This window comes from Pan paniscus, chromosome 3, assembly GCF_029289425.2.
Source record: "Pan paniscus chromosome 3, NHGRI_mPanPan1-v2.0_pri, whole genome shotgun sequence".
Classification (NCBI taxonomy): Eukaryota; Metazoa; Chordata; class Mammalia; order Primates; family Hominidae; genus Pan; species Pan paniscus.
This window is the reverse complement of record NC_073252.2, coordinates 7047975-7068596: the sequence shown is the minus strand read 5'-3', so window position 1 is coordinate 7068596 and position 20622 is coordinate 7047975. Positions and strand designations below refer to the sequence as shown.

At 46.3% G+C, this 20622-nt stretch overlaps 1 protein-coding gene across 8 annotated transcripts in view; it reads right to left on the bottom strand.

Annotated features, from left to right (window-relative positions):
- Positions 1-17087, bottom strand: part of KIAA0232 (KIAA0232 ortholog) — a 100477-nt gene extending 83390 nt beyond the window's left edge. For 3 of the 8 annotated variants that reach the window (XM_063603696.1, XM_034951955.3, XM_063603697.1), the window contains exon 1: positions 16886-17042. The gene's annotated coding sequence lies outside the window, so the exon portion shown is untranslated. Of the gene's footprint in view, positions 1-3715; positions 3823-14204; positions 14356-15761; positions 16003-16525; positions 16544-16885 lie in introns of those variants that run through there. The other 5 variants (XM_055111178.2, XM_034951951.3, XM_034951954.3 and 2 more) reach the window with 5 other exon arrangements.
- Between the last annotated feature and the right edge of the window lie 3535 nt (positions 17088-20622).

The window sequence follows — 20622 nt, the reverse complement described above, 5'->3', positions numbered from 1 at the left end:
TTCACTCCAGCCTGGCAACAGAGCGAGTCTCCGACTCAAAAAACAAACAAACAAAAAACAAAAAAACCCAACTAATCTCAAAGCAAAAACCCAATGTGTAAAAAACAGAATTCTTAGTCTCTATTATAAGAGTCTTTCTAATAGTTATGTAGTCTTAGGCTATGCCATCCACGATTGTGACTTGAGGCCAAATTGATACTTTCTAGTAGACATGAATTTTATGTTTGTTTTAATCCCAATTCCTCTGACAGACCTAGCTTTAATGAAAAGAGATGAATTTGAGGAAATGACTCACAATTTTTCAGAAATTGTTTACCCCCAACTTTAACACCTGCTGTGGACTGAACTGTTTCCCCCAAAAAAGGTATGTTCAAGTCCTTACTCCATTACCTGTGAACATTACCTTATTTGAAAACAGGTTCTGTGAAAATGTAATCAAGTTAAAATGAGGTCATACTAGATTATCAGCCACCTAAATTGGATAAGAGACTCTAATTCAATGATCTGATGTCCTTATAAGAAGAGGGAAATTCACACAGAGACATGCAGGGGAGAATCCCACGTGAAGACAGATGCGGAGACTGCAGTAATGTACCAATGCAAGCCAAGAAATGCCAAGTACTGCCAATAACCACCAGACGCTAAGAGTAGGGCATGGACCAAGCTCTCTCTCAGAATCTCCAGAAGGAACCAGCCCTGCCAACACTTGGATTTTGGACTTCTGGCCTCCAGAACTGTGAGAAGATACACTTCTGTTGTTAAAAGCCATCCATCAAAGTTTGGGGTACTTTGTTGTAGCATCCCTAGGAAACAAACACAGCACCTCTGACTTCCTCCCCTACACCTGATGAAACTGCATTTCTTCTCGTGCAACTTTTATCTTAGTAAATAGTACACAGCAGCTGGGCACGGTGGCTCACGCCTATAATCCCAGCACTTTGGGAGGCTGAGGCAGGAGGATGGCTTGAGCCCAGGGGTTTGAGACCAGCCTGGACAACACAGGGAGGCTCCATTTCTACAAAAAAATAAAAAATTAATTGGGCATAATGTCACATGCCTGTAGTCCAAGAGACTCAGAAGGTTGAGGTGGGAGGCTCGTTTGAGCCCTGGAGGTCAAGGGTGCAGTGAGCGATAATCACACCCCTGCACTCCAGCCTGTGCGACAGCGAGACCCTGTCTCAAAAATAAAGCATGTAACTGAGAAGAAAGAAAAGGGTTGGTGTCAGCATCAGAAGCATGACATATTTAAGCTTAGAAAGGGATTATCTAACCTAGTGTTGTTCAAATATGTCTCAAAGTAGTAGTAGCCAATGCTACACTACACAGGTTAAGGTGGGACAGGTGAGGAGCAGGGGATGGCCAATACCCATCACCTTGACCCCTGGCTCATGCCTTAAGTACCTAGGCTCTCTATAGTTATTTTATTCCTTGTTCATTTAATCAACATCTGAGCACCTACTCAGCATCAAACACTGCTTTCACAACATGAAAAAGCATAAGCTAAGCCAAACCTCCCATTTCATGGATTAAGAAATTTAGACAGGTATTTAGGGTCTCACGGAGAGTCAAAGCCAGGGCCATCATGTATGTGCCCTATCTCCAAAGCTGGTGCCCTTTCTATCATACTATTCACTCCTCGTTTAACTTGTAGCCTTTCCTTCAAACATTTTTATTTCTCTCTTTTTTTTTTTTTGAGACGGAGTCTGGCTCTGTCACCCAGGCTGGAATGCAGTGGCGTGATCTCAGCTCACTGCAAGCTCCACCTCTCGGGTTCATGCCATTCTCCTGCCTCAGCCTCCCAAGTAGCTGGGACTACAGGCGCCCGCCACTGTGCCCGGCTATTTTTTGTATTTTTAGTAGAGGTGGGGTTTCACCGTGGTCTCGATCTCTTGACCTTGTGATCTGCCCGCCTTGGCCTCCCAAAGTGCTGGGATTACAGGCGTGAGCCACCGCGCCCGGCCTTTTATTTTTATTTATTTATTTTTTTTGAGAGGCACGGTCTGGCTCTGTCACCCAGGCTAGCTGGAGCACAGTAGCGTAATCATGGCTCACTGCAGCCTGGAATTCCTGGGCTCAAGCAATCCTACCACCTCAGCCTCCCAGGTAACTGGGACTATGGGCATACACCACTACACCCAGCTAAGTTTTTTTTTTTAAGAGATGGGATCTTGCTATGTTGCCCAGGCTGGTCTCGAACTCCTGGGCTCAAGCGATCCTTCCTGCCTTGGCCTCCCAAAGTGCTGGGATTACAGATGTGAGCCACCATACCCGGCCCTCTTTATACATTTGTTGAGGGTTAAAGCGAAGTCTTTTTCCCTGCATTTAGCATATCATATCCTTCTTAAAGTTTTTAGTTTGGCCATTACTGTTCACTGTCCCAACAGGCCTGGAGACATTTTGAGAAGATGACAGGCCTGAACCTCAAGACAGAGAGAAAATGGCAACCAGCTCTGACCCCACTTTAGCCAATGGCAAAATGCAGGGTGCTACCTGATCCTTTTCAACGTCATCTTTTGCCCACCCTGGCAGGGCCTAAGTAAGTTCCAGTCAGAGGAGCTTCAGTTTCCATGACAGTTGCTATCTCATGGCTTTGGAAAAAACTGTTAAAACACTGCTCTTAAATGTGCAAGTGTGTTTTTTGGGAAATGAAATAATAAAATACAGAGGAAAAAAGTGTAATGTCTAAAGAAAAAACAATCTGCCTGATACTACACTGTTATAGCTACCAACATATTAAAAAGAAGTCGACGTGCTGCATGAGGAAGGCTCTCCAACTGACCGTTGTCAGTAAATGTCCCAAAGTCTGTTCCTATGAGATGATCAGGACAGAAGGCAGTGCCAAAGGATGCTGACTAACATAACCAAGTGACCAACATATAAACCAGAAAACCAAGAATGGAAACGAAGCCCTCCCATCACGGTAGCTAAGGCCACTCAAGGAGCCTACTTGAATATTCTCAAAGACACCCTACGAGCTCAGAAAGAGCAAAAGGAAGGTAAGATATTCTTATGGCAGTTTTACTAAGAGAAGATTACAAGCTGAAAGAAAACCGTGTGTCCAAAATTTTAAGGGTCATGAGAGTCACCTTCTTGCACTAACTGTGTCAAATCTTATAAATGTGTGCTTCCTTTTCTACTATCATGATTGATTCCTCAGATAGGCTATGTTAGAGCTTTCTTTAAACAGGTGGCATGAAACTCACTTAAAAAAGAACAATATGGTCGGGTGTGGTGGCTCCCGCCTGCAATCCCAGCACTTTGGGAGGCCAAGGCAGGCAGATCACCTGAGGTCAGGAGTTTGAGGCCAGCCTGGTCAACATGGCAAAATGCTGTCTCTATTAAAAATACAAAAATTAGCCAGGGGTGGTGGCACACGCCTGTAGTCCCAGTGACTTGGGAGGCTGAGACATAAGAATCACTTGAACCCAGGAGGCAGAGGCTGCAGTGAGCTGAGATCGTGCCACTGCACTCCAACCTGGGTGACTGAACAAGACTCTGTCTCCAAAAAAAAAAGAACAATATAGGGAAGGATCTCGATCCTATCCTGATCCTACAGACCATCTCCAGGACTCGTTCACTTCTACGAATAACCAATTCCACATATTACATATTAATTAGACCTAGTTTCTGATACTTTCCTTTTACTCAAGTTCTAATCAAATTTTAGTGCAGCTCACTTACACACAAACCACACCTCTCATCATCCTCTCCTCACCCAGTCCACACCCTCGCTGGCTCCTCCGCTGGCTGCTCCTCCTCTTCCCAGCTTTCCAGGCTCTGCCCTTGGACTTCTCTATTTCCATTTGCTTCCTCCACCAGTGCCTTCAAGAGCAAAATAATGCCAGTCATATATGTAATTAAAATTTTCTAGGCCAATTGCAGTGGTTCATTCTTGTAACCCCAGCACTTGGGGAGGCCAAGGCAAGCGGATTGCATGAGAGCAGGAGTTTGAGCTCAACCTGGGCAACAGTGAGACCCAGTCTCTACAAAAAAAGTAAATTAGCTGGATGCAGTGGTGCATGCCTATAGTCCCAGCTACTCAGGAGGCTGAAGTGAGAAGACTACTTGAGCCTGGGAGACCAAGGCTGCAAGAAGCTGTGAATGTACCACCGCACTCCAGCCTAGGTGACAGTGATGTCCTAGCTCAAAAAATAAATACATACATTTCTAGTAACCATATTAAAAAAGAAACAGGTGAAATTAACTTTAATATGTTTGATTTAACCCAATATATCCAAAATAATATCACTCCAAATATAATGAAGGTAAAAATTAATGATATATTTTACATTGTAATTTTTCACACTGTCTTTGGCATCTGGTGCATAATTGACACAGCGCATCTCAATTCAGATTAGATGCATGCAAAGTTCAAAAGCCACATGAGGGCCGGGCGCGGTGGCTCACGCCTGTGATCCCAGTACTTTGGGAGGCCGAAGCAGGCGGATCACAAGGTCAGGAGATCGAGACCATCCTGGCTAGCACGATGAAACCCTGTCTCTACTAAAAAATACAAAAAAATCAGCTAGGCGTGGTGGCGGGTGCCTGTAGTCCTAGCTGCTCAGGAGGCTGAGGCAAGAGAATGGCATGAACCCGGAAGGCGGAGCTTGCAGTAAGCCAAGATCATGCAATTGCACTCCAGCCTGGGCGACAGAGTGAGACTCCATCTCAAAAACAAAACAAAACAAAACAAAACAAAACAAAAGCCACATGTGGCTTGTGGCTGCCTTATTTAACTGCGCAATCTGGCTTACCTCTTCTAGTCCCATGATTATAAATACCACCTATGCAGAGATTGCTCCATCCTTTCTCTCTACCCTGCTTCTTTCTCTTTAATTCCAGAACTCTAATGCTACCAAGCTACTAGACAAGGCATCTCAAACTTATAACATGTCTAAAGCCAAACAACACAACCCTGAATTCTCACCACCATTACCCTTGCCATGACCCTCCCCATGTCAGTCAAGGGCAACCCCACGCTATGATGGCTCCTCCTCGCACATCCCACATCTCGTCCATCAGCAAACCCTCTTAGGTGTACCTTCATCATGGATGCAGAACCAAGGCCTTTCACTTGCTCTCCTCTACCCCTTGAAATGCTCTGCTCCTCAGGTATCTCCACATCTTTCTCTCTTCCTCTTCAGGTCTCTGCTCAAGTGTCAACAGAGGCTTTCCCTGTCCACCACATACGATGCAACACCCCATCTTCTGCTCTGTTTTTCCCCTTGGCACTAATTTTCACTTCACATATGCATCTACTTGCTTATTTGTATTATCAGTCTTTCTACCCACACCCACCAGGACAGGACCGTGTGCAGCCACTATGAAGGTGCCCTGCTCAGATCACCCTTCAAGAGAAGCTGCTACAGGAAACTAAGCTGACAGCCTCAAGTTGCTACATGTTCAGAGCCACAACAGCACTGACACCAAGCCATGCTTCCATCAGGCTGCCCCCAACTAATGGTTTAATCCGAAAGGGATAACAGACTCAGGCCTTTCTGTCCAGTGCGGGATGCGCAGCTTCAGCATGAGAATTCCCTATCAGCTTGGTCAAGACTTTCTCAGAACTGTACAGTGACCTGAGGCTGTTCCTAGCCACTCTTCCTCTCCTCTCTTCACGGGAATCAGACCAAGTGGAAGTCAAAAGGCTCTTCCTACATACTACTCCTGCTTCCTCTCGCCTTACCCTTAATTCCCCCAATAAACCTCCTGGATGTCTAATCCATCCTGGCATCTGTACCTAGCCCAGTGTAGGCAGTCAACAAATACTTTATGAATGAATAGATCTCTAGGTAGAGTAGGGAAGCGGAAAGAACATGAACTTTTAAGTTGGAAGGACGGAAGTCTGGGCTCCTGCTCTGCCATATATTACCTGTGACCACAGGGAAGTTTTTCGGAATCTCTCTGAGTTGTAGCTTCCTCATTTGTAAAATGACAACCATCCCATCTCTCTCAGAGTTCTCAGGAGGCTTACATTAAATGGTTTATCTAAGGTCCCTAACACAACGCCCTAACAGATTAGAACGGTTAACCAGTGTTAGCTCACTCTCCCCTTATCCATTTTCTGTAGCTACTTCTAAGAATCCTTAGCCCTTTTACTTCACCAAGAATTCTGACCACTTTTTAAGAAAGCACCAAATAATCCTAGTGAATCCCTTATTCAATTGAACCTGATTGATGAATAAACTTTATTTTCATTTCTGACTCACCTATGATGAGCTTAAGGTTTTACTTCATTTTACAAGGTGAAACCTCAGAGATAGCTATCTTAACACTGAAACTTAGGCTGTTTCGCTAAAGCTTCAAGTTAAGCATACTTTTTCAAACACAAACCAATACAAAATCTAAAACTACAGTTCAGGACCAACTTCTTAAGACTAAGTTTTTTAGAGCCTCTATTTTCTGAAAGTCTGTAGCATTCGTGATCCATTATGGAGTTTTTCAGGAAAATACATACTGACTCTGTGTGGATTTCAAATAAACAGTTTTTTTTTAATGGCTCAAGCATAATATGCAATGTTGTTTATATACACATTCTAAAAAGTCCCCAAGTGGATAAACTAATGGTAATTACTTAATTAACTAATGGTAATTAGTTAATTAGTTAACATTAGGTAATGTTAATGGTAGTCACTCACAGGGAACAGGATTAGGAGATGAGAGGATGAGGGGTTCTTACTACAAGTTTTTATGAAGTCTTCATAGGACTGGCTACATAATTTGTGGGACCCAGTGCAGAACAATAATGTGGGTTCTGAGTTCAAAAATAACTAAGAATGGCCAAGCACGGTGGCTCATGCCTGTAATCCCAGCAGTTTTTGGGAGGCTGAGGCAGGCGGATCACGAGATCAGGAGATCGAGACCATTCTGGCTAACATGGTGAAACCCCGTCTCCACTAAAAATACAAAAACATTAGCCGGGCGTGGTGGTGGGCACCTGTGGTCCCAGCTACTCAGGAGGCTGAGACAGGAGAATGGCGTGAACCCAGGAGGCGGAGCTTGCAGTGAGCCGAGATGACGCCATTGCACTACAGCCTGGGCAACAGAGTGAGACTCTGTCTCAAAAAAAAAAAAAAAAAAAAAAAAGAAAGAAAAAAAAAAACCCTAAGACTATCAAGACTACAACAGCAGATCATTGAAGCAAGCAAGGGCCCTGTATGATGCAATTACAGGCTCATAAAGCCAACCCTGTGCCTTTATAAACTTTATGAGCCTAATATTCTATGTGCAATATAAAAAATCTGTGCTTAATTGTATGAAATTATATCACAGGACTACTTCAGAAAACAAAACATCCGGCCTTAACAAAAGTAGTAAAACTAATATAGCCACCAAGAAAATTTTTAACATGACAAATGATTATTCAGAGTAGTTAGAAACTTGTTGGTCAATTTTTTTAAGGCTGCTGAGAGTAAGGCGGTTACTCATGAAAGTTCACTAAGACATATGTACGAAAATGTTTACTGTAGCACTGTGTTACAAATAACAAAAACCTGGAAACTCTTCATATCAACTAGTTAAATAAATTCAGGCACCTTCACACAAGGTAATACTAGACATATTAAAAAAAGAACATGGTAAAGCAAATCTGTACCTAAAGTAGATCTGTGTATTAGTCTGTTTTTGCACTGCTGATAAAGACATACCCAAGACTGGGTAATTTAGAAAGGAAAGAGGTTTAATTGACTTACAGTTCCACGTGGCTGCGGAGGCCTCACAATCATGGCAGAAGGCAAGGAGGAGCAAAGTCACATCTTACATGGATGGTGACAGTCAAAAGAGGAGAGATTATGCAGGGAAACTCCCCTTTTTAAAACCATCAAATCTCATGAGACGTATTCACTATCATGAGAACAGCATGAGAAAGACCTGTCCCCATGATTCAATCACCTCCCACCAGGTCCCTCCTACAACATGTGGGAATTCAAGATGAGATTTGGGTGGGGACACAGCCAACCCATATCAATCTGTATGTCTGATATGGAAAGCATTCCAAGATACAAAGTTTAGTGTTTGTTTAAATAATGACACAAGAACACTCTTTACCATGATTCCATTTTTAAAAATTTATCTGTGGTCTTCAAGGTAAGATGAATACAGGATGGGAAGGGAAATGAAGAAAGATACTTATTGTTCATGTTAAAAAGTCGGCTTGAGTCCAGGCATAGTGGTTTATGCCTGTAATCCCAGCATTTTGGGAGGCAGAGGCAAGAGCATCGCTTGAGTTCGGGAGTTCCAGAACAGCCTGGGTAACGTGGTAAAACCCCATCTCTACAAAAAATTTAAAAATTAGCTGGGTGTGGTGACGCACAACTGTAGTCCCAGTTACTCAGGAAGCTGAGGTGGGAGGATCAATTGAGCCTGGGAGGTGGCCAAGGCTACAGTGAGCCATAATTGTGCCACTGCACTCCAGCCTGGGTGACAGAATGAGACCCTGTCTCAAAAAAAAAAAAGGCTTTATAACAGCTACTTGTATTCCAATGTTTTGGCAAATCATACAAAACACATACTTTCACAAGTTTAATTTAAACTTTAAAGTATATAAAAACAGGTCAGGCACGGTGGCTCATGCCTGTAATCCAACACTTTGGGAGGCCAAGGCGGGCGGACTGCCTGAGCTCAGGAGTTCGAGACCAGCCTGGGCAACATGGCAAAACCCCATCTCTACTAAAAATACAAAACATTATCTGGGCATGGTGGCACACACCTGTAGTCCCAGGTACTCAGGAGGCCAAGGCAGGAGAATCGCTTGAACCCGGGAGGTGGAGGTTGCAGTAAGCCAAGATTGTACCACTGGACTCCAGCCTGGGTGACAGAGCAAGACTGCCTCAAAAAAAAAAAAAAAAAAAAAAAAAAGTATATAAAAACAAGAAACTCCTTCAGACGGTACTGGCAAAAGATTAACAAAAGTAGAATCAGGAATCAATTATCTATGATGGTAACCAAAGAAAGCAGTGGCAAGGAAAATAACCAAAGAAAGAATTAAAAACGTGTCTACTCTATTTCAACTTTCTCTCCATTAAAATATTCAGGGAAAATGCTAGCAAGGAGCAACACACTAATCAGACATCTAATAAAGGGCTTGCCTGGCATGGTGGCTCATACCCACAGTCCCAGCACTTTGAGAGGCCAAGGCGGGAGGATCGCTTGAGGCCAGGAGTTTGATATCAGCCTGGGCAACATGGCAAAACCCTGTCTCTACATAAAAAGAATAAAAATTAGCCAGGAGTGGTAACATGAGCGTGTAGTCCCAGCTGAGGCAGGAGGATCACTTGAGCCCAGGAGGTCCTGGCTGTAGTGAGCTGTGATCGTGCCACTGCACTCCAGCCTCGGTGACAGAGTGAGACTCTGCCTCAAAAAAAAAAAAAAAAAAAGACCTTTTTTAATTAAAAAAAAAAATTAAATAAAAAAAGGAAGGGCTTGAAAAAATCTCCAAACTGGGTGAACAATTCTGAAATAATTACGGCTGGTTTTCCCTATCTTCTCCCTATTCAACCAGGGGCAACACTGAGGAAGAGACAGATATGGAGAAAGCCTGGCAATAGGTAAGCACTTAGGGAAGATGTCAGAAACAGAAATCTCAATAGTCATTCCAAATACCAAAGAGGAAGTTTCTACTGCTTAATGTATATTAACAAGATGTAAGATTAAAGTGAAAACATTCGCTTTCCTGAAAATAACATACTGTATAGTGTAAACTTTGACAATTTCTATTTTCCACTCTTTTTTTTTTTTTTTTTTCTTGAGACAGGGTCTCGCTCAGTCACCCAGGCTGGAGTCCAGTGGTGCAATCATGGCTCACTGCAGCCTTGATCTCCTGGGCTCAAGCGATCCTCCTGCCTCAGCCTCCTAAGTAGCTGGGACTACAGACATGTGCCACCACACCTGGCTAATTTTTTAAATTTTTTTGTAGAAACAGGATTTCCCCATGTTGCCCAGGCACATCTCAAACTCCTGGGCTCAAGTGATCCTCCCACCTCGCTTTCCCAAAGTGCTGGAATTATAGGCAAGCCAGCATGCCTGGCCAATTTTCCAGACTTTCTTAAGCCATATTCAAAAAAACCTGCTCATCTACAGACAGGTTTGCCTGTCTTCAGAGTAATTTAGGACCACCATCATGAATCTGTTTATGCAAAAGCCCTCTCCAACTTAGTCACAAAATTAATGAAAGAAGGTAGATGCAAGTTGAAAATGAGATGACTGGCCAGGCACGGTGGCTCACACCTGTAATCCCAGCACTTTGGGAGGCCAAGGCAGGAAGATCATGAGCTCAGGAGTTCAAGACCAACCTGGCCAACATGGTGAAACCCCGTCTCTATTAAAAAATAAAAAATTAGCTGGGCATGGTGGCACGCACCTGTAATCCCAGCTACTGGGGAGTCTGAGGCAGGAGAATCACTTGAACCCACGAGACAGAGGTTGCAGTAAGCCAAGATCACGCCACTATACTCCAGCCTGGGCGACAGAGTAAAACTCAGTCTCGGAAAAAAAAAAAAAAAAAAGGCCGGGCATGGTGGCTCAGTCCTGTAATTCCAGCACTTTGGGAGGCCAAAGCGGGCAGACCACGAGGTCAGGAGATAAAAACCATCCTGGCTAACACGGTGAAACCCCCTCTCTACTAAAAATACAAAAAATTAGCCGGGCGTTGTGGCGGGCGCCTGTAGTCCCAGCTACTCGGGAGGCTGAGGCAGGAGAATGGCGTGAACCCAGGAGGTGGAGTTTGCAGTGAGCCGAGATCGTGCCACTGCACTCGAGCCTGGGCGACAGCGCGATTCTGTCTCAAAATAAAAATTAAAAAAAAGAAAGAAAATGAGATTTTTTTCTTTACACACACACCAGAAATAAATATGTGAACACTGTCATAATAAACTAGCATATACAATTAACCAGTGTATCCAACCACTAGTGTCGTCTCCACCTATTCAAATTAATAGCTAAAAGCTGCCACTTACTGAGCATTTACTATATGCTGGGCCCTGTTCTGAGTGTGTCACGTGGATTCACTAAGTTCTCATACAAAGTTATTCCAACTCTGTCCTCCTCCTCCTGAAATCAGAGACTGTAAATTTTGAGTTAATTCAGTCAAACATTTAACAAATGAGTACTATGTAAAAGACTATATTGCACACTAGAGGAAATCAGAAATGATTAAGATTTTCCTCTACATCTCTCAAGGAGTTTATAATCCAGGAAAGACCTTCATGTATATAAACTAAAAAGTCATAAGGAAAAAATAGATAAGTAGAGGTATCAGGCTAGCACTGTGTGGGAGAAAAATAATGAGTTAATTCTGAAAATTGAGTTACAGAAATAGAAGTAGCAGCATTTAAGCCAAGACTCCAAAACTCAGAAAGAGAGAGAAAGGTGGAAAGGATATTTCAGAGTAGTCTGCCAATAACGGAAGTGGCCAGAGGTCTTGTGTTGAAATATAAGGTGACAAGAAGAGATGCAGGCTGGGCGTGGTGGCTCATGCTTATAATCTCGGTACTTTCGGAGGCCAAGGCAGGCAGATTGCTTGAGCCCAGGAGTTTGAAGCCAGTCTAGGCAACAGAGCAAAACCCCATCTCTACAAAAAATTAGCCAGGCGTTATGTGCCTGTAGTCCCAGCTACTCAGGAGGCCAAGGCAGGAGGAAGGGAGGTGGAAGTTGCAGTGAGCCAAGATGGCACCGCTGCACTCCAGCATGAGTGACAGAGCAAGACCCTGTCTCAAAAACACAAAAACGAAAAAGAAGAGATCCAATAAAAGATTAAGCTAAAAGTAAGAATGAGGCTAGATAGCAAAGATCTTACAGTGATTTCCTAACTCTTTAACATTAATTCTCAACCAGGGAAGGAGTGTGGTAGCACTTCCAAGGTAAAAATCTTGGGAGGAGAAAGCCCATAACCTTACCAACAAAACTGTCATATCCCTTAGGTGTGATGGAATAGAGGGAAATGTTGAGAACCTCTGGTGTATACTTGGGAAAGGGGTCATGATATGATTTGATTTGCCTATTAAACAATTCTGGCAACAGAACAGAGGAGGAGACACCAGAAAAAAGAGGCCAGTGGAGGACTACAGTAACTATCTTCATAAGGAGTAAGAGCTTCAGGGAGGGTAGGGGCAGAGGAAACATGAAAGAGTAAAGAAAAAGACTGATGGAAAAGACTCATGGAGGCAAACCTGGTAAAAATCTGGTCAAGAAAGGAAGTCTCTAAAGGTTTCCAGGCTGAGTAACAAGTAGGACAAAAATGCTATAAAGCAAAACATCTGATTACCTTATATCTGTGTAAGGATGTGCAGTACACAAAGCATAGCCTCTTTAAATGTACTACAAAGTAACAGGAATAACTGTTCTCAGTTCCCAAATAAAGACTGACTGACTTCCAAAGATATTTAACAAACTTGTTCACGGCCAAGAAGCAAACCTGAGTCTTTCAAATCCAGTTCTAATATTCTTTTAAGAAGCCCCCTCAAACGCAATTGCTTTTGATGCATATAATAAATCTCTAAAAAAGAAAACTTTTAAAGAAAAAGCATGTAATCTCTTGGGAATTAAATTATACTTCAAATATAAGGATTTTTTTTTTTTTTTTTTTTTGAGAGAGCCTTGCTCTGTCGCCAGGCTGGAGTCCAGTGGTGTGATCTTGGCTCACTGCAACCTCCACCTCCCGGGTTCAAGAGATTCTACTGCCTCAGCCTCCCAAGTAGCTGGGACTATAGGCATGCTCCACCATGCCCAGATAATTTTTGTATTTTTAGTAGAGATGGGGTTTCACCATGTTGGCCAGGATGGTCTCAACCTCTTGACCTCGTGATCTGCCCGCCTCGGCCTCCCAAGGTGCTGGAATTACAGGCGTGAGCCACCGCGCCCGGCCAATACAAGGAATATTTTTAGCCTTGTGCTCTGGTTCCCTCTACCCAAAAAACGGGTCGGTGATTTACAGTCAGCAATGCAGGCACTTCATCTATTTCATTAGACCCTACAAGTTTAGATACAGGTGGGAAAGATGACAGTTTTTACTTTGTATAAAATACCACTTATGTGATTATGTGAAAGACCAAAAATAACTGTAAACAAATATTCTAAATAGTAACTATATTCAACATAGTAAAACTACATTTCTAATGTTGTGGGCACCGATGTTTATTAAAAATACTTCATGTGGGTCTTGTGCGGTGGCTCATGCTTGTAATCCCAGCACTTTGGGAGGTTGAGGTGGGAGGATTGCTTGAGCCCAGGAGTTCGAGATCAGCCTGGGCAACACAGGGAGACCCCTGTTTCTACAAAAAAACAAATTGTTTTAATTAGCTGAGCATAGTGGTGCATGCCCGTGGTCCCAGCTACTCAGGAGGCTGAGGTGGGAGGATCACTTGAGCCTGGGAGGTTGAGGCTAACAGTGAGCCATGATCACACCACCACACTCCAAGCCTGGGTGACAGAGCAAGATCCTGTCTCAAAAACAAACAAACTTTATTTGGAGACTTAAGCCAGGGTCAGAAAAAATAAATATAAATATAAATATACTTTATAATATTAACATACTCTTTAAGGCTGATTACAGACTTTGACTTTATTTAGCAAACATTTAAACACTTATGTTTAACATTAAGCACTTATGTTTAAACGCCTGAGCAAGGTGTCGGGGGCAAAATGATGAGATAGACACCACAGCCAGAGTTTACTATGACCAATTTATAATACAACATGATATAGACAATAATGAAGGAAAAATAGAGAACTATGATTGAGGAAAGGAATAATTCATTGTAATAGGACTTCCAAAGGACTCCAGAGAGAACAGAATATTTGATAAGAACTTTTAAGAACTGGAGGGAGTGGGAGTGAGATAGGACATTCCAATAAGAGAAAAGAATATAAGCAAAGAAGGTGTGAAATAGCTTGGCATGTTCAGAGAACCAAGCGCAGTCTTGTTTAGCTGGACAGTGTGGAAAGGGGACAAAGAGGACAAGATAAAGTACAGAGATGACTGGGGGCCAGACTGCAAGGGGCCTGCATTGTGATGCTGATATCTCTGAATTCTAAGCTCCAAACCACAGGCAGTCTTAGAAGCCTACTGAGCCAGAGGCTGACAAGATCTGAGCTCAGGAAAGATGACTCTGGCAGCCAGGCAAAGTATGGATAGGAAGGGGTGGGGAGGAGCCTGAAGACAAAGTTAAAAGCTTTAAGCAAAGCAAGCAATCTGAGGTTTTAACACTTACACTAGGCGAGTATTTTTAAAGGGTTTGAGTCTTGACGAAATTTCACGTCTTCCCTCAAGTGATCATCCCAACTATTCTGTGAAACAGGTGTCATCAATCTTCCCATTTTACAGATGAGGAAATTAGCTCACAAGCCATTAACTGCCAAGTCAAATGCTACAAAAACAAGGACAAAGCGCAGGCTCAGCACTTTTCCACACAATGAAAAATAAAGAACAAGAACAATCTAACTTCTTTCGAAGAGTGCTACCGTACAACATAGCACAGAGTAGGCTAGCTACATTACCCTATATTACCACTGGAAGTGTTAAAAATTCATCTAATCAGCCAGGCGCGGTGGCTCACGCCTGTAATCCTGGCACTTTGGGAGGCTGAGGCAGGCGGATCACGAGGTCAGGAGACAAAGACCATCCTGGCTAACACGGTGAAGCCCCGTCTCTACTACAAATGCAAAAAATTAGCCGGGCGTGGTGGCATGCACCTGTAGTCCCAGCTACTCCGGAGGCTGAGGCAGGAGACTCGCTTGTACCCGGCGGGCGGAGGTTGCAGTGAGTGAGCCGAGATTGCGGACTCCAGCCTGGGCGACAGAGCGAGACTCCGTCTCAAAAAAAAAAAAAAAAAAAAAAATTCATCTGATCTTCTTAAATGTTTGCAACTTGTATAACAAGCTAATTATCCTTAGATTTGACTTCTGTTAACGTCATGTTAAAGACCTATACTTTTTCTCCAAAGCAAACAAAAAAGCACCTGCACTTTGAATTCTACTTCCTCTGGAAATAAATAAGAATAATATTCTCCCTTCCCTTCAATGTTTAAAAACTGGCATTTCACTGATGTAACGGGCTTACATAAAAACCATTATACCCGAGGAAGCTGTAAACCACTTTTTGAATGATTAAAAATGCATTATTTAGCAAGTACAGCAATTGAATCTGAGTTACAAGATGTATTAAGTGAAAGGAGCTTCTATAGGTATGCAAGGCACAATCTCGGAAATAGGTTCTGTCATAAGGAAACGACATAGAGATCCTGAGACCTATTTAGGAATGGTTCAATCCAAAATAACTGATGGAAGAATATTTGACCTTGAGGATGCAGAGTGATAGAATCCGCTCCTCCTCCCCGCCGCCCTCACCCGCCTTTAAATTCTAAGTCCACGAAATGGTCAAAGTGTTCTGGAACGGGTCTTATTTTGCACAGGAAGAATCTAGCTTGAGCATTTTACCTCACAGTTTTATCCACAGCATCGCCTATTACCAAAACTGCTTGTCCCTACCCCCTCACGAGCTTTCTAACAGTTTTTAAAACAAGACCCAGAAATGTAAAATCCCTTCTTAGGAACTTGAACAATAAGTCAAAGTATCCAACCCAGATAATTATTAGCAAGAACTACATTTATATAATTTTTTCCAAAGAATCTCGCATGCCTCCTCTCCGCTGAATCTCCCTCCTGTTTTTAACTGGGTTAAGTCTTTATAGCTTGCCTATAGAGGACAAAAACGGAAAGGTGGCAAAAAAGAAATCAAGACAGTTCTGCCACGATTTAGGGGTCTGTACCAAGAGTTCGGCAGATCCTGTCATCTGCGCACCACAAGACGCAAGCTGAATTCTAGGGCAACACGAAGCATTCCGACACGACACACACTGGTTTCTCCAGCGGGAAGAAGCAGAGAGCTCTAGAAATGCCGGCTGGAGACGCGTATTGTTGGAAAAGGAGCCGGATCAGGCCCCGCAGCAACTCGGGGCGCCCTCGCGACAGGGTCTGCCGCGCAGCGCACGGATGACTATGGGCCTGTCACTCCTAGCTCCAGCTGTAACCTTCGCCAAACCTTGCGCCGCACCGGCCCCGCCCGCCAGGCCCGCCCCCCGCGCCGCGCCCCGCGCCATAGGCCGGCGCGCCAGTCGCTCAGCCGGCCTCCCGGCCCCGCCCGCCTGCGGCCCTCCTCCCCCGCCCGGCGGTTTTCCCTTCCCGGGGCCCCAAAAGGACAATGCTGGAGGGGAGGGGAACGGAGGGGACGCGAGCGAGCGGCCCAGCCTGCCGGCCTGACCCCGCTGCCGGGGACGCCGGGCGCCTCCCACCGGCCGAAGCCTTCCTCCCGCACCCACTTTCGGGGCTCTACGTCCTATCAAGTCTAAGCACCCCCGCCTCGTCTCCCCCAGAAGAGCCGCCCCGACGCGGCGACACCTGCCCCAGGCAGGAGGCAGCCAACGGCAACCCATTGTGCGGACTCATCGTCCGCTGCCCACCCGGGCGCACGAGCCGCAAGCCGGTGTCCCGGCGTCCTGGGGTCGGGGCGGGGGTCCCAGGGCCCACAGCTCACCCGCACGCCCGGGCACCACCAGGGTCGGGGCCGGTCAGGCCTCCCTCGGCTGGCCCCGGAGCCATCAGCAGCGGCCCGGTCTCCCTTAGGCTGGCCCCGGAGCCCCCGGCGGCGGCCCGGCCTCCCTCAGGCTGGCCCCGGAGCCCTCGGCGGCGGCTCGGCCTCCCTTAGGCTGGCCCCGGAGCCCCCGGCGGCGGCCCTGTCTCCCTTGGGCTGCCCCCGAAGCCTTCGGCTGCGGCCCGGCCTCCTTCGGGCTGGCCCCGGAGCCCCACGGCGGCGAGCGTCCGGCCTCCCCGGCCCGCGCCCACCCGGCCGAGGGGCTGCTCCGCGCCCTCCCTCCCCACCGCCTGCCCGCAGTACCTGCCGAGGCTGCCGGGCGGCGCGGCGGCCGGCGGGGGCGCCTCTCCTCTGGCTCCGAGGGGCTGCGGGCGGCTGCCGAGCGCCGGGCGGCCCTGGCCTGCGCCTTACGTAAAGCGGCGGCGGCGGCCCCAGCGCCACTCCGCGGAGGGCGGGAGGCGGCGCGCCGGGAGCCGCTCCGCTCCGTTACCCGGCAACTGGCCTCAGCGCCCCGCCAACCAGGGGCGCGCTCCATATCCTTCCGCCCGGGTGCCGGGATTACATCAGCGCCGGCCGGTCCCCGCCCCTGCCCCTCCCTCCGGCTGGGCTGCGGGCGCGCGCGGGCGGTGGGCCGCGAGCTGAGGGCGCGAGGGGACAGGCCGGGGCTGGTGCCTGGCGGGTGGGGGTCTAGGGCCCGGGACGCGCCGTGCAGCTTGGCCGGGGCGGCGGAAGCCGCTGGGAGGTGAGAGGGCAAGCAGTAGAGAGGGCAGGCAGGAAGCGGGAGCCCCCCAGCGTGCTGGGCGTCGGAGAGGAGACGCCTCCCGCGGAGGGGCACGTGGGACTGCCCTCGGCAGAAGCCCCCAAACTCCGCCGCCGCGCCCCGCCCCCGGCCCGCGCTGGGGAAGTGGGGCTCGGCGTGCACGGCCCCGCCCGCGGCCCGGTGCAGCCCCCGCCTTCCCGGGCTCGCGCGCCACCTGTCCGCGCCCCCTCCTCGCCGCGTCCTGGGATGGCTGGAGTAGGCGGTTTAAAATAAAGACTTTAATTTTTTGTTGTTGTTGTTAAGGAACCCAGAAGACAAGCTAAAGAAATGTGACATGGCTCTTTTTTTATTAACTAGGCAAAAATAAATTCTGGAAGATTCGAAAGTGGAAACCAAAAATGTGCATTAACCTTTTAATCAAAGTGTCTTCACAGCCACCTACCTTCCCTAAATGTGACTCCTAGGCCTGTTCTAAAAAAGCAAATAAGTATCATGGACCTGGAAAAGGAAGGGAGATTACTTAGAAGAAAGAGGTCCAATGGGAGGAGTGACTTACCTGGGGTCATTTGTTCATTTATGCAGCACCCACTAGGTGCCAGGCACTATGCTTTTCTGTTCAGAACCTGTTGGAGAATTTCCTGCACCAGCTCACGGGCTTGTGGGAGAAGCAGATGCTGAAACACTGGAGAGGGGTCATCTGCTGAGTTGGCTAGATGCTCCATGCATCCATGGAAGGACAAACCGAGGAACTGTCGCTTACGTACTATCTAGAGTGTTTTTCTGCAAACATATCTTTTTGTTCTTTACAAAAATCGTGGGACAAATCTTTGTCATCCCCATTTAACTGGTGAGGAAGCTGAGGCTCAAAGAAAGTGATTTCACCCAAGCCTGGCTGCTACCGAGTGGACAGGGCCTTCTGACCTTGCTAAACCACCTCTTGCAGGAGACAGAATGTGAACCCAGGCTCCTGGCTCTGAAATACGGGGTTTCGTTTCCTTTACACTACTGTCTCCCTTAACCAGTTTGCTTCTAATTGTATTCTCTGAGCATTCTCTCAGGTGAATGTATATCATCATAAATCACACGTTCATTCAGTCAGTTTCTTCTGAGTGCTTGTTGTGGACCTGGCTCAGTGCCGGGAACGCACAGTCCCTGTGCTCCTGGAACTCAAACTCTAAAAACAGTGTCGAGAATGGAAAGGGTATGGGAAATCCAGGGCCACTTGGGAGTAAAGGAGGGGAGAGTAGCAGAGCTTCAGAGCCTAGTTCACAGGTGCCTCCAGGCTCCAGGATTTCACAGACCAAAGTATGGGGGATTTGCAAAGGATGGTCAGCTTTTGATTTTTGCTACATTGGTGACATATCTGTCATCTACATCATATTTTACAAAAGAGTATTAACAGCAAAATTTTTTGAAAAGTAATAACAGTATATCTCAGTTCTGAAGAAAGGAAACACGGTTGGCACCTGTACAGTGACACACACACACACACACACACACACACACACACAGTTTATTGACCTTTTTTTTATTACTTTGCCACAGACCAGTTTTTATACTAGTTCTACCATGAACTAGTAGAACCTGAAGACTTCTTGGAAGAAGAGGTTTTTAAGTAGGAATTATCTTGTATTAATAGGATTTGGAGCTGGTGGGGAAAGATGACAGATTAGGGAAAGAAAGTGTCTTGTTTACTTTGTTTTCTCAACAAAATAGCCCCCTGTCCTCCAAATTATTTTGAGAAAAATCCTAGGAGTCTCAGCTGACTCCAACCTTAGGGCCTTTGCATCTGCTGATTTCTGTGAGGAACTCCCTCCCCAGACCTCTGCGTGGCTGGTTCCTTCTTGTTAAAGGCCCTGCTACGATGTCACCTGCCCAGAGACATCTAGATGCCCAGTTTGGAGTAGCCAACCTTCCCAGTCATGATGCCACTGTTATATATTGTTTCTTTATTCACAGCTCTTATCAGTATCTGAGATTATCTCGTTTGTATGTTTGTTTCCTCATTCATCTCAGCCTCCTCACTCAAGACCTGTATCTCACAAGAGCAGGCATTTTGCCTGTGGTGCTTATTTTCATATGCCCAGAGCCCAGCACGGGGCCTGCCAGTTTGTAGGTGCAGGACTGAACTATCATCTGTGATGTAGTCAGAGTGGACATCAGGGAGATAACAATCCCACCTTCCCTTGAGCAATCAGGAACAGGGCTCTTCTGTATGAGCCCCTTACCCCCTGTAGTGTGCCACGCTGCCTACGACCTTCCTTCAGGCTCCCGGGTAGAGATCAGCCAACTTAAACTCAGGAGAACAGTAGCTTTCTCCCTCTTGTGGGCTAAGATCCCTAGGGAATGCAAATGAGGCCAGAGGACTCCTGCGTTAAGGCAGGGTTGGTGTGGAGGCGGTAGACTCCCCCTTCAGCATTTTCTAAGAAGAAACCATTGTCTCCTGTGTATGTCTGAGATCATTCATTTCATTTCTCTAGTCTCAGGAGCACCTGCCACAGCTTTTTAACCCCTACAGCCGGGTAAGGCAATGCTGGAGGAAGCTGACGACTCTGAGTGCCCTCTGACTTGGATGTTCGATGCTAGCGAGGATTCTAGCAGCTGCCATCTGGGGCAGTGATTGTGTAATGTGTATGCTTAGTGAACAGCAGGGATGAGGCTGGGTCCGGGATGCTTTGTGATGTCGTGTGGCACACGAACTGACGGCAGGCAGGGGCCAGGCCTCTTCGACTCTGTGATCTTGGGTACATAATCTCCCTCTCTGGGGCTCAGTTTCCCCATCTGCACAACAAGGGACTTGGGCAGGAAGATTTCAAAAATCTCCTTTGTTCTGTGCCTGTGTGTGTGTGAGAGAGAGAGATTTAGAAACAAATTTTCAATGAAGCTACACTTTGATAAATGATATACAAATCCTCACCTGTCACCTGACATGAACAATGCCAGCTCCTGTTTACTGACCCCCAGGTGCATGCCAAGTGCTTTGCTCACATTGTCCTTAACTCCCCACAATACCAGGCAGGGAAGAGATGATCCCCATTTTGCAGCCACAGAAGCCAAGGCTTCTCTGGAGACTTAGGTGGCTTGCACAGGCCACACTGCTACTAAAAGGCAGCACCAGGATTTCATTTTAGCCCTGTGCTTGCTACTGGGCCACACAGTATCATTAAAATCCACCATGAGATGACTTTTAAATGAATGAGGCCAAGATAAAACCATGACCAGATAATCTCCCCATTGCCTCCCCATGGGACCAAGACCCTCACTTGGGATACTAACTAGG